The following is a 12,207-nucleotide window of genomic DNA, read 5'->3' as shown; positions in this document are numbered from 1 at the left end:
CCTCGCCCCAAGTCCCCGACCATGGCAACAGCGACTGACTCATATGAGACTTTTGCCACATCGGCCGGAATATAGTCATTGACCGATGACCCCTTCGGCCACGACAAATGATGGATCAAACAAATAGGAGACACCATTTAGTTCCGCATCGGCCAATCCAAAAAAGGGCCTGCAATGCGACCTTCTCTGACCTATTTGATCAGTTTACACTGCACCACCTCTTCTTTCCCGCGGACTGATCGAAGGTTCTACGCCCACCGTCGCACCGGTGGACCCTCATAGCCCAAACAAAACCCCTTCAAAAATCCCTAAATCAGCACTGCTGCGTCTGCAGGTGTGTGGTATCCCTGCAACCAAAATGCAAGTCTCTCTACTTTAACCTGAGTATGGCCCTTTTCCTGTAGCACCCTGTCTGAATCTCTGACCGTCTCGTCCCCCAGAAACCGACTGTTGACCGCCCCATGAAGCCTGCCCTTGTCCCGATCCGGCGCTTGCAGAGTTTTGCTGACCGGTACAGTTGATAAGGGGATGGCGCCCTGCACACTTGGAGCATTCATGGCGAAATTTACAATACTCTCGGTAACAGATCCCCTTATAATAATCCCAGCACGCTCCCATTCTTCCTGTGGCAGCTGTATTGTTGCCAGACTGACTTGCGCCCCTGCAAGTCTCAAAAGGGCCGGTAAGTGATGGGCAAACCGCTGCCCGTAAACACGGTCTTACCAAATTTCGCTGAACCCATGGTATGCTGCCACAGGTCCGGATCTATTTCCCCCCACTGAACCTCCGGGTCCGCGGCCATGGGCACCCTGTACTCTTCATCATATTGTCGCCATGCATACTCCCGTAGTTGATTTGTGCTTTGCGAATTATGCCCATGTATTTAAAAAGCACCACAGACCGCTCTGGAAAACGCTCGCAGTATACGCTAGCGAAAATAAAAAATGCTGCCGTCCAATTCTCAATATTAACCAGCACTTTTGGCCACTTCGAGAGCTCTCCTTCTTTGGAGCCTTCTTTCGCCCGACCCTCTCTATGAAGCAACTTCAAAATCTCAACATACTCTCCCTTCCAAATTTTTTCTTTGATCGCCTGCATTAAGTGCGCACCCAACGGCTTCGCCGTGCCCATTTACGTTAATTTTAGTCTCTTGGAAACTGGCTCTTCCTTCTTATCTCCCTTCTTACTATCGTCCGCAGGCAACATCACCGGGGTATCCCGAACTACCTTATCCCCTGATGCACCCCCCGCCGCTATATCACCTTTGCCCAGTCCAACCTCCCCACCCTCAGTCACCACCCCTGCGTCGAGCTCATACACACCCTTTATCAAATGCGCTGCCACTCCCTCCTTGGCTTCGATTGCCGCTGACACCATATTTTCCTGCTGGGCCAGTTCCTTACCTGGAGACAATAACGGTGGCCTCTCCTGTGCCTTCCGCTCCTCCAGCCGAGATTCCCGTACCCGTTCACCAGGGAAACGCGCCTTCCTCTGCTTCTCCTTCTGAAAAGACTTATTAACAGAGTTAGCCGCCGCTGCTCCCCCGCCCCTACCGCTCGCCCACCATTCTTCCTCCCCTTCTTCAATCAGCTCCCCTTCCTCAACACTACTCTCCTCCCAATCCTGCTCCTCATCCTCTACCCAGTCCTCCTGCCCAACTGTCATCCACGCCTGCATTCGTCCACCACACCTGACAGCCTCCTCAGCCGACTCTCGCCATTCTCGCTGGATACCTGACGGGCCCGGACGCTGCTACCCCGGAACGGCGACGCCAGCGGGCGCAAAACCCATGCCACCACACCACTCCAAGGGAGCATCCACAGCCACTCGCCTCCTGCCCCGACCTCCTGCTGACGACATCCGGCCGGCTGCCCTGGGCCCCGCCTTCTCTTCACGCCAGGGTCCTCGAGCCGCAACCTGCTCACCTGGTTCCTCGCCCTCAATGTACTCTTCGTCCTGCCAATAAAGGTCCGATGTGCTGGTGTTAAAAAAGCCCTCCTCCAGGTACCCCTCTGCTGGCCCGAAATCCACCTCACCCCCCCTGCACCAACACCACCTCTGAAGCCTCACCTGTCCCCCCAGGCTCTCCACCCGCCCGCCCTGCCTCCCGTGAGCCATACACCCTCAGCGAGACCTTAAGTATGGGGGGGATGATGGGGCGCTGTCCTCTTTCCCCCCTTGTTCTTCCACCCCAGTACTACCTTCACTGTCACTGCTACTCCACTGCAACATAGTCGGCCATTTTTTAGCCACAGGCACCAATGGGCCCCCAATCAGCTGTTGCTCATCCCTTTGATCTGCTAAATCAATTCCCCCCAAGCATTTGCTTGCCCCTGACCCAGTGGGAATGTCGCGCACAACGACCTCCGCCCTCTGTGGGATACTTTTCGCGCCATGAGCAGGCCTATCGCCCAGCCCAATGAACACTTGCCTTGCCGCATGCACTAATGTGCTATCTCCCCCAGCCTCCCCCTCCTTCAAAGTGCCCCGCCGGGACAAATACACTCCTCCCCCCCTCCCCCCGGGCTCCTCTGTTCACTCCCCTCCCTCTCGGTTGCCCAGCTTCCCTGCCGGCTGCCCGCCTCGAGCCCGGGCGCGGCCCAAAGGCCGCGCCCCTGATCTCGGCCAGCAGGCACGCAGAGGTGACCCCGGCGAGCCCGCCGCACCCGTCATCCTCTCTATCCCATTGGCCACACTAACTCCATTGCCTCCTCCCACAGACCGCCCTGGGCCCGCCCGCCCACTCTCATCTTCGCCTGCCTCCTTCCTGACCGCGGCGGCGAGCAAGCTATCACTGCTGCCGCGACACCAGATGCCGCCTTACGGGCGGGGCGCAAAGGGCACAACGCCTCCTCTTTGACTAAATACATGCGCCCCGCCATCACGAGGAGAGCCCAGGCCCGACGCACGCATTTGTCCGCCATCGCAGGTACGACGATGTCGTGTGTAACCCGCAGTAAGGAGCTAGCTGCAAGACCGCGTCCGTATGTGACCTAGTTTGGCCACTTATTACTCTTAATATTAGATATATATATATATATATATTTTTTTTGGAACCTACTAAAAAAGCACACCTACGCAAAAGTCAAAAAGCCCCCTTACTAAGGAAAGACCGGCCACCGTGTCACCTAGCGACAAAATGGTGGCCGGGACCTAAAATGCCTGGTTATATATGCCCCGCCCCAGTAGCCACTAAAGAAGCCCAAAGAGAGCCCAACTCTGCCGTGGGCCATACTACCCTCCCCAAAGACCCCTGGGGGCCTCACTCTTTGGCCGATCCTCCCCAGGGCTTCATTTTTCTTGCAGGGACGCCTGCTCTTGCGGCTGTTGAGTCAAGGTTTAGATTGCTACCTCCTCCGCTTTGTGATTAGAAAGCAGCTGCTGCATACCCCGTGTTTTTAGATCGAGCATAGTTGCGCGCTGCTTTTCCGACGTGTTGATATGTATCTGGGCTTTTAACCATGTCCACCTCACGCCCATCACTACCACTCGCTCGTGGGCTTGCCCTTCAAAAATCCTTTGATGACATTGGTAACTGCTTTACATTTGTCTCTCCTTGGGGAGGTTTTGTTACCGCCTTGGCCGTCACCCCCATTTCATGGCTAATTGCACTTTTATAGCTAAGTTTTACTGTGGGCGAACTTCTTTTTCCTTTAGTGTGTCTCTTCACGCTGATGTTAATGGCATCCGTGGTGCTGTGAATAGGCTCGCTTATGTGAAACCGTTTTACTGTTTATTTTCAATTTATGTAGCAAGAAAAATCCAGTTAGGAGTTTACAATGCTAACTGCTCTAACTCGAGCAAATGCGATACCCATTGCACTGCAAATGCTTGTTTTGTTTCGCACAAATTTTCGCCACTATGCATTTTTTTCCAAAGGTTGAAGTTTCTACTGCTTCTGTTATAACTGAGGCGACAGTGTGGAGTTTGTACAGGGAGTGCAGAATTATTAGGCAAATGAGTATTTTGACCACATCATCCTCTTTATGCATGTTGTCTTACTCCAAGCTGTATAGGCTCGAAAGCCTACTACCAATTAAGCATATTAGGTGATGTGCAACTCTGTAATGAGAAGGGGTGTGGTCTAATGACATCAACACCCTATATCAGGTGTGCATAATTATTAGGCAACTTAACAAAAAACAAATATATACCCATTTCAATTATTTATTATTACCAGTGAAACCAATATAACATCTCAACATTCACAAATATACATTTCTGACATTCAAAAACAAAACAAAAACAAATCAGTGACCAATATAGCCACCTTTCTTTGCAAGGACACTCAAAAGCCTGCCATCCATGGATTCTGTCAGTGTTTTGATCTGTTCACCATCAACATTGCGTGCAGCAGCAACCACAGCCTCCCAGACACTGTTCAGAGAGGTGTACTCTTTTCCCTCCTTGTAAATCTCACATTTGATGATGGACCACAGGTTCTCAATGGGGTTCAGATCAGGTGAACAAGGAGGCAATGTCATTAGATTTCCTTCTTTTATACCCTTTCTTGCCAGCCACGCTGTGGAGTACTTGGACGCGTGTGATGGAGCATTGTCCTGCATGAAAATCATGTTTTTCTTGAAGGATGCAGACTTCTTCCTGTACCACTGCTTGAAGAAGGTGTCTTCCAGGAACTGGCAGTAGGACTGGGAGTTGAGCTTGACTCCATCCTCAACCCGAAAAGGCCCCACAAGCTCATCTTTGATGATACCAGCCCAAACCAGTACTCCACCTCCACCTTGCTGGCGTCTGAGTCGGACTGGAGCTCTCTGCTCTTTACCAATCCAACCACGGGCCCATCCATCTGGCCCATCAAGACTCACTCTCATTTCATCAGTCCATAAAACCTTAGAAAAATCAGTCTTGAGATATTTCTTGGCCCAGTCTTGACGTTTCAGCTTGTGTGTCTTGTTCAGTGGTGGTCGTCTTTCAGCCTTTCTTACCTTGGCCATGTCTCTGAGTATTGCACACCTTGTGCTTTTGGGCACTCCAGTGATGTTGCAGCTCTGAAATATGGCCAAACTGGTGGCAAGTGGCATCGTGGCAGCTGCACGCTTGACTTTTCTCAGTTCATGGGCAGTTATTTTGCGCCTTGGTTTTTCCACACGCTTCTTGCGACCCTGTTGACTATTTTGAATGAAACGCTTGATTGTTCGATGATCACGCTTCAGAAGCTTTGCAATTTTAAGAGTGCTGCATCCCTCTGCAAGATATCTCACTATTTTTGACTTTTCTGAGCCTGTCAAGTCCTTCTTTTGACCCATTTTGCCAAAGGAAAGGAAGTTGCCTAATAATTATGCACACCTGATATAGGGTGTTGATGTCATTAGACCACACCCCTTCTCATTACAGAGATGCACATCACCTAATATGCTTAATTGGTAGTAGGCTTTCGAGCCTATACAGCTTGGAGTAAGACAACATGCATAAAGAGGATGATGTGGTCAAAATACTCATTTGCCTAATAATTCTGCACTCCCTGTATATGGGACCGGTGTTCCTAGCCAATATAGTGGTGGTCCTGCGATGCTTGCAGTTCGGCTTCCTCGTTGCTGGGCAACAGAAAGTGGGAAGTATCTCTTGGGCAGCACATCTTCTTCTTTGCAATGAGTAGTTGTTCATCATGGAGCGGAAGAGCACCGAGAAACACAATCATGTTGAGGTTTCTTCCGAGGAGGAGGAACCAAGACCAGCTCCTGCAGTGTCTGGGAATCTAGTTGCTGACAGAGAAATTCGCTAGACAGTGATTAACAATGCTGTGGAAACAGCCTTAGCAGCAGGAGAGGACCACTCTCCACCCAAGATTCCTAGGATTTCTGTGGCTGACTGGGATGTGTCTGGCCCCTCTGAGGAGGAAGTTGAACAGAAAGGGAGGTACATCAGGGCTCTGACCTAAGGAAGTACTGACTCATCTCAAACTTAACCTCTGATTTCCTGACACCACATCTCGAGGAGGAGAATTTCTTTAAAAAGTATAGGATAAACGAGCCTGAAGCTCTACATGTTCATAAGGCTGTAAGGAGACTGCTTTCCAGGGAATGGTCGGACATTGATAAAGTGATTTTCCCTAGGTTTTTAGCAAAGCAGCACCCGTTGTAGAATTTTGAAGTGAAATTCCTGCCAGCAGTAAAGGTGGGCCTGCTGATGCCAGATTTGGTGTTTAGTGGTCTCATATTCTCGGAGAGCGCCTGTCTATCTGATTAGGTGGATAAGAAGGTGGTGGCAGCAGTTAAGAAATGTTATTACAATTCAACTTTGCCAATCGAGCCGGAGGTTACACTTTGCAGTCCTTAGTATATGATTTTCAGGATCTTGTTGAGTAAATTAACCAAGGGAAGGACACCAATGGCAGATAGGCAATTATGGAGCAGCAGGTTAGATTCATTTCAGATGCTTTCTTTAATCTCTTTGTGCTGCTGGTGCCTTTTCTGGTTCTTCCATTGCTTTTGGAAGGCAAATCTGGATGAGGATATGGAAAGCAAAGTGCAAAAAGACCTAGTAAGTCATCTTCCCTTTAGTGGCGTTAAGCTGTTTGAACACCAACTAAAGGAATTGCCAGATTGTTGGAAGCTACTTACTCTGGTATTACCTGGCAATAGAGGAAGGGCATCTAGGTTCCGCACAGCTTTTGTTCAGGCTTCCTCCAGAGGTGGTAATCTGCCCCTTTGAGGAAGAGATTATGGTTTGGTTGGCTCCTTCTCTGATAAATCCTGAGAGCAACCAGCTTCTTCTACTGTCATCCCTTCGTCCACGTCTTGACTACCTGCAGAGAATAGGAAGGATAAAGTTCTTCACAACAGCCTGGAAAGCAGCTGTCTTGGAAATCTAGGTTCTTCACCTGGTGGATCATGACTCCAAGATAGACGTTTCTTCCACTCTAGAGGACTCTTGTTCCAACTCTTCAGAATTCCCTCTGGCCACAGGGACTTCAGAAAGGTATTGAAGAGCTCTTAAGTAAGGGGGCAGTGATTCCAGTACCAGTTCAGAGGAGAGGTCAGGGCTGTTACTTTCTCATGTTCCTGGTGTAGAAGGCCTCCGGGGACTTTCATCTGGTGCTGGATCATTGCCGGGATATCCTCACAGGTGATAGTGCACTTTACAAATATGCGTAACATCTGAAGAACGCCAAATTTTATATTCCTCATCAGAAGTTCAGAATGGTGAGACCAACATATCTTATCCTTGGTATTACCTAGCATGTTTCTGGCCTCAATTGACTTGTTGGATGCCTATCGGTCCATCTCTATGAGTCCCCCCTCCTAGAAGCACTTGAAATATTTTGCCCGAGGTCAACATTATCAATTTTGTGTTTTACCCTTTGGCCTTTTCTCAGCACCAAGAGTGTTCATTAAGACATTAGGTGTCTAGGTGGGGAACCTTCAATCCTGGGTTTTGTTGTGGTTCCCTTATCTGGATGCCTGGCTAATCTGTGCCTGTTCTTTCTCTAAGACGCAAAGGGTGGTCCAGATGGTCTGCAGGAGTTTGTAAGCCCATGGATTGATTCTCAACCTAGTCAAGTCGAATCTGGTGCTGTCTCAGGAACATCTGTACATAGGGGCCTTGTTCTATACAGACATAGGGAAGGCGTTTCTCCTACCATCTCAGCAGCAGAAAATGATCTTCTGGACTCCCATCCAGCTTCAGCAAGGCACTGGACACAGTACAGTAGGGTTTGTTGGTGGCCTTGTTCTTAGTTCAGTGGGCTCGTCTCCACCTCTATCACTTGCTGTTTCCATCTATTATAGTTTTGGAATTGGACTTGTCAGGATTATGAGCCTCTGGTTCTATTCCTTCTGAATGTTTCTCAGAAACTTCAATGGTGATTATGCCTAATCAGTCTAAGCAAAGGGGTGTTTCTGTCTTATCCTCTGCCATGGATCATAATGACAGATGCAAGCAGTCTTGGTTGAGGTACAACACTGGAGTCCCGATTAGTCCATAGTCTCTGATCCTGTTGGGAAGCCCACATTCTTTGATTTAGAAGGAGCTGGAAGCAGTCTGCAGAGCTCTGTTGTTATTGCTGCTTTTATCAGGGACAAGCTTTTTCTGCTTAGTACTCGCAGAAAATCAACTCAAGCTTATATCAGCCTCCTAGGGAGTACCAGATTTCCCCTTTTGGCTCTGGTGGAGGAACAAATAGATGTATGGGCAAATAGCAACGTCCTTTCTCTTACAGCGATGTATCTTTTGGAGAGGGAGACTATGCTGCAGAACTTTTCAGTTTCGCATTCCCCTGCTCAATATCAATGTTGCTGAATCCAGAACTTTTTTTGCAGTTTGTCAGGCGATTGGGGGAACCATGATTAGACCTATTTGCCTCTCCTCTGGATGCGCAGCTTCCCCAATTCTGCTCTATTCTCCCATTCCTAGATTCCTGAAGAGTAGATGCAATGAGATTCCCTTAACCCAGGGTTTTTCTTTTTGCTTTTCCTCCCTTTCCTCGGCTGTCCAAAGTGTTGGCCAAGATCAAGAAAAAACAGGTTGAAGTACTGCTGATGCTTCAGCCTTGAGTCATCTCACCTGGATTCCTTTGCTAAACCAGATTTCACTCCGTCCACCATGGACCTTTCCTCTGAATACTTTTTCACTCACATTCCCGGACTTGCTGGAGAAATCCCTGTGGTGTCTGTCTCTGGGGATTTGGAATTTGAAGAGCGGAAATTAGAAGTGAGTCGCATTTCTCCAGATATCGCCATGTCAATCCAGAATCCTAGAAAACCCAGTACTCCTAAGATTTATGAGGGACACTGGAAAAATGTAGCCAGTTGGTGTTCTCATAGGAATTTCTTTTCATTGTATTTCGAGGGGGTAAATAATTTAGGGCTTTTGAGAGATTAAGTTTTGCTGGGGTTAGCAATATCCACGCTCCACGGTCAATGGGCAGCGAATAAGGGTAGAAGAGATCATTTTATGCTACACCTTGGTATCTTGGTCTTTTGTTTGCTCAAAAGTTTCTCCCTAAAAAAACTTGTTGTTCATACCCTTGTTCCATCTTGGGATGTTCCACTAGTCTTCAAATGTTGCAGAAGCTCCCTTTGAGCCCTTAGCTATAATTTCAATACCACTAATGACTATCAAGTTTTGTATTTTGGTGGCAGCAACTTCAGGAAGAAGATTGGGAGAGATAAGAGCATTGTTATGCCATGACACCTTTATGCGCTTCTTCCCTGACAAGGTGGTATTGAGACCTGACACTTCTTTGAGACCTAAAATAGCTTCTTTTTTTACTGCTCACAGGCTATTGTTTTACCATCCCTTTTTCATCTCTTTCCTCGGAACAGGACATAGTTTTACTCACTTTTGACTTCCATATGTCTCTTTCTACATATTTAGATCGAACAAAGTCCTTTAAAAAGGCTAATTTTCTCTTTGTAATATTTGTTCTTGAGAACAAAAGTCATAGAACTTTTGTATCCTAATTTTGTTGACTTACCAGAAAGTAAGAGTTTCCTTACCTTAGGATGTTCAGGGACGTTCCACCAGTATTGCTGCATCCTGGGTGGTTTTCAAAGGATCTTCACTAAAAGACATATGTGCTGCGACTACCTCAGTGACACCTCATACTTTCATTTCTTCAGTATGGGTGAAGATTTTTCCTCTTCTTTTGACTCATCTGTTCTATCTGTAGTGGACTGATTTGGTTACGAGTGACACTTGTAGTTAAATTTCTCTTGGTGCTGCATATCACTTGTTGGTATCCTAGTGGTCGTTGCACTACTTTTTTACTTGTATTTCTGTTCATTGAGAGCTATACGCTCGAGTTTGATGACTGGAACAAAAGAGACGCACAAGTTACGTAATGACTTGGGTACTTACTGGTAATGTTCATTACTTCGAGTCATAGTCTTCCTCATCACAGTCCAGGTTCCCACACTACCCTTCACCCCCTCAAAAAAGAGGAAAAACTATATAGAAAGAAGGGGAGAGTGGAGGGGATTACAGGAAGTTCTCTTCTTGGCCCCTCCTTTATGTTTCCCAGCAACATTAGATTCTGGAGCAGCTGTATTATGCGGGCAGAAGAGGAATATAGACTTTTTTTTTAAAGAATGGGTGAATGCTATGCGAGATGGAGACATTGCTCATGTCTGAAGATTGTGACGAGGAAGACTATGACTCAGAGTAAAGACAATTAGCGATAAGCATCAGAGTCATGTTCTCCTGCAAAACTGGCTGTGCATGAATGGAAAAAGGAATTCACCGAACGCTGCAATTGTAACATGTTTCCTGGAGTACTATTGGAAAAGATTGTGAATTGTTGTTGTAAATCTGCACCTCCGTAATGGTTTAAACCTCCGGTTGCAGATTTGTGAATATTTTTGAGACTCAGCCTCCTAGTGTTCAACACACCCAGTTTTGTATTTTTCCTTTCTAGTTCACATCAGTCATCCAAAAAAAGGTGTTATGCGTGGGTGACAGACCTTGCCATATTTAATTTATTGCCCTTAATTCCAATTTCTTTGTTAGACTCCCTTACACGTAATAAAAACATGTTACTTTGTAAGAAAGACTGTCGCTGACTCTTTGAGTAACAATTCCATGTTTCTTTCGATTTATATTCAAAACTGCATAGTAATATCACCTTCAAGTAATTGCTCTTCATGGAATAAGGTGACATATGACACAGAAGAACAATATAGGCACAACATGGGGTAGATGGTGATGAGACTGGAAGGGCCTAGGGATCCCGTACCATTATCAGTTGTAGGAAAAGTCGTGTTAGCTGTCTTGGTGCCACAATGCCCCCTTTGCCTGCAGGGAGTGATAAGTCGTCTCCCAGTGCAAATGTTTAAATACTTGGAAATGCTTTAACTACATCTAATAAGGTCAATCAGGCGTTGCAAGGTCAAGGTAGAAATTTTGAAACTCTTATTGGATAGAGGTGCTCTGGGACTGCTTGATCTGAAACTACATTATATGGTCACATAGCTGAAACAAACACTACATTGGCTAGATGACTGACCCAGGTGGGGGACTTGCAATCGAGTGGATCTGCAGAGGCCATTGATGGTGAGAGCACACGTTCTGCAATAATTCCTATATATAGCTCAACGGGTGGGCAAAGTCTGGGAGACATTGGTTCAAAAGATACTGAAATGTACTCCATTTGTGCATGATCTGCAAGTATTGTTGTTTCAGCCTTCTAGAAGATAAGAAACAATGTGTGGGTAGCACAATGGAAAATTGCTGGGTACCTGTCAGAGGGGGAAGCTGTGGAGAGATGGTAGGTTTGTGGCATTTGCAGCATTTAATATACTCCAAGGGCAGTTTTTACAGTGTGCAAAATTGCTCCAGCCCTGTCGTGATGCTGAGGACTATTATTTGACATGGCCTGGGGGTAGCTAATTAACTGCATCACTTAAGAGGGACAAAGACGGGGTCTGGGTATATGCCAGGGAAAGGTGAGAAGCAGACAACCTGTACCTCATCACAGATAAAGAATCAATGGTGATAGGCGTTCATACTAGTAAATATGATTCCCAGAATTTCTAGTTCCAGCTTGTCCAATTAATTTAATTGCACAAGAATTATCTAATGCCCATCAGACTACATAAGATTAACCCTGAATGCTAATTGGACAAACTACATTGCCCAGAGGGCGAAGCTTGTGTTATGCATATTACCTGGATTTGTGCTAAGGTCTGGATTTTTGGGTGGAGATTCATCCCAAGCTACACCCAGTAATGGGGAAAATACCTGCTAGTAATTCCAAGCAGTACCTGCTCGACATTGTCCTAAAAAAGGCAAACTCAAGTATAGATTTTCTATTTTTTGCGCTATACTGGCCAAAAGACGAGCAGCAATACTCTATATCAGACCTAGGCGCCACAGAAAAAAAACAGCTGGCTAAGGGACATTGTGGGTAGGCACTAACGAAGGAAGGTCATTTGAAAGCTACAAGACGGGATGACTGACTCGCAGAAGGCTTGGTTTACTGGGCTAAAAGGTGCTGGACCTGGTGGAGTCTATGGGTGCTAGACCAACACGGAATTTAACTGTGACATGACAGAGTAGGGGGGGTTGTTGAGGATGACAGGAGTTAAAAGAAGAAAACACAACAGAAGATTTAAATCAGAGATGCCCGAGGGCGAGGTCCTCTTCCTTTCAACAGTGAAAAGGAAAAATAGGATACATCAGCGTCATACTGCTGGGATGCGCGTGACTCGAGGGATTGGGTGGTTTATGAAGGGAGCAAGATAAGTGGGA

This window comes from Pleurodeles waltl, chromosome 4_2 (genome assembly GCF_031143425.1).
Source record: "Pleurodeles waltl isolate 20211129_DDA chromosome 4_2, aPleWal1.hap1.20221129, whole genome shotgun sequence".
Taxonomy (NCBI): Eukaryota; Metazoa; Chordata; class Amphibia; order Caudata; family Salamandridae; genus Pleurodeles; species Pleurodeles waltl.
Note: the sequence above shows the minus strand (reverse complement) of the source record.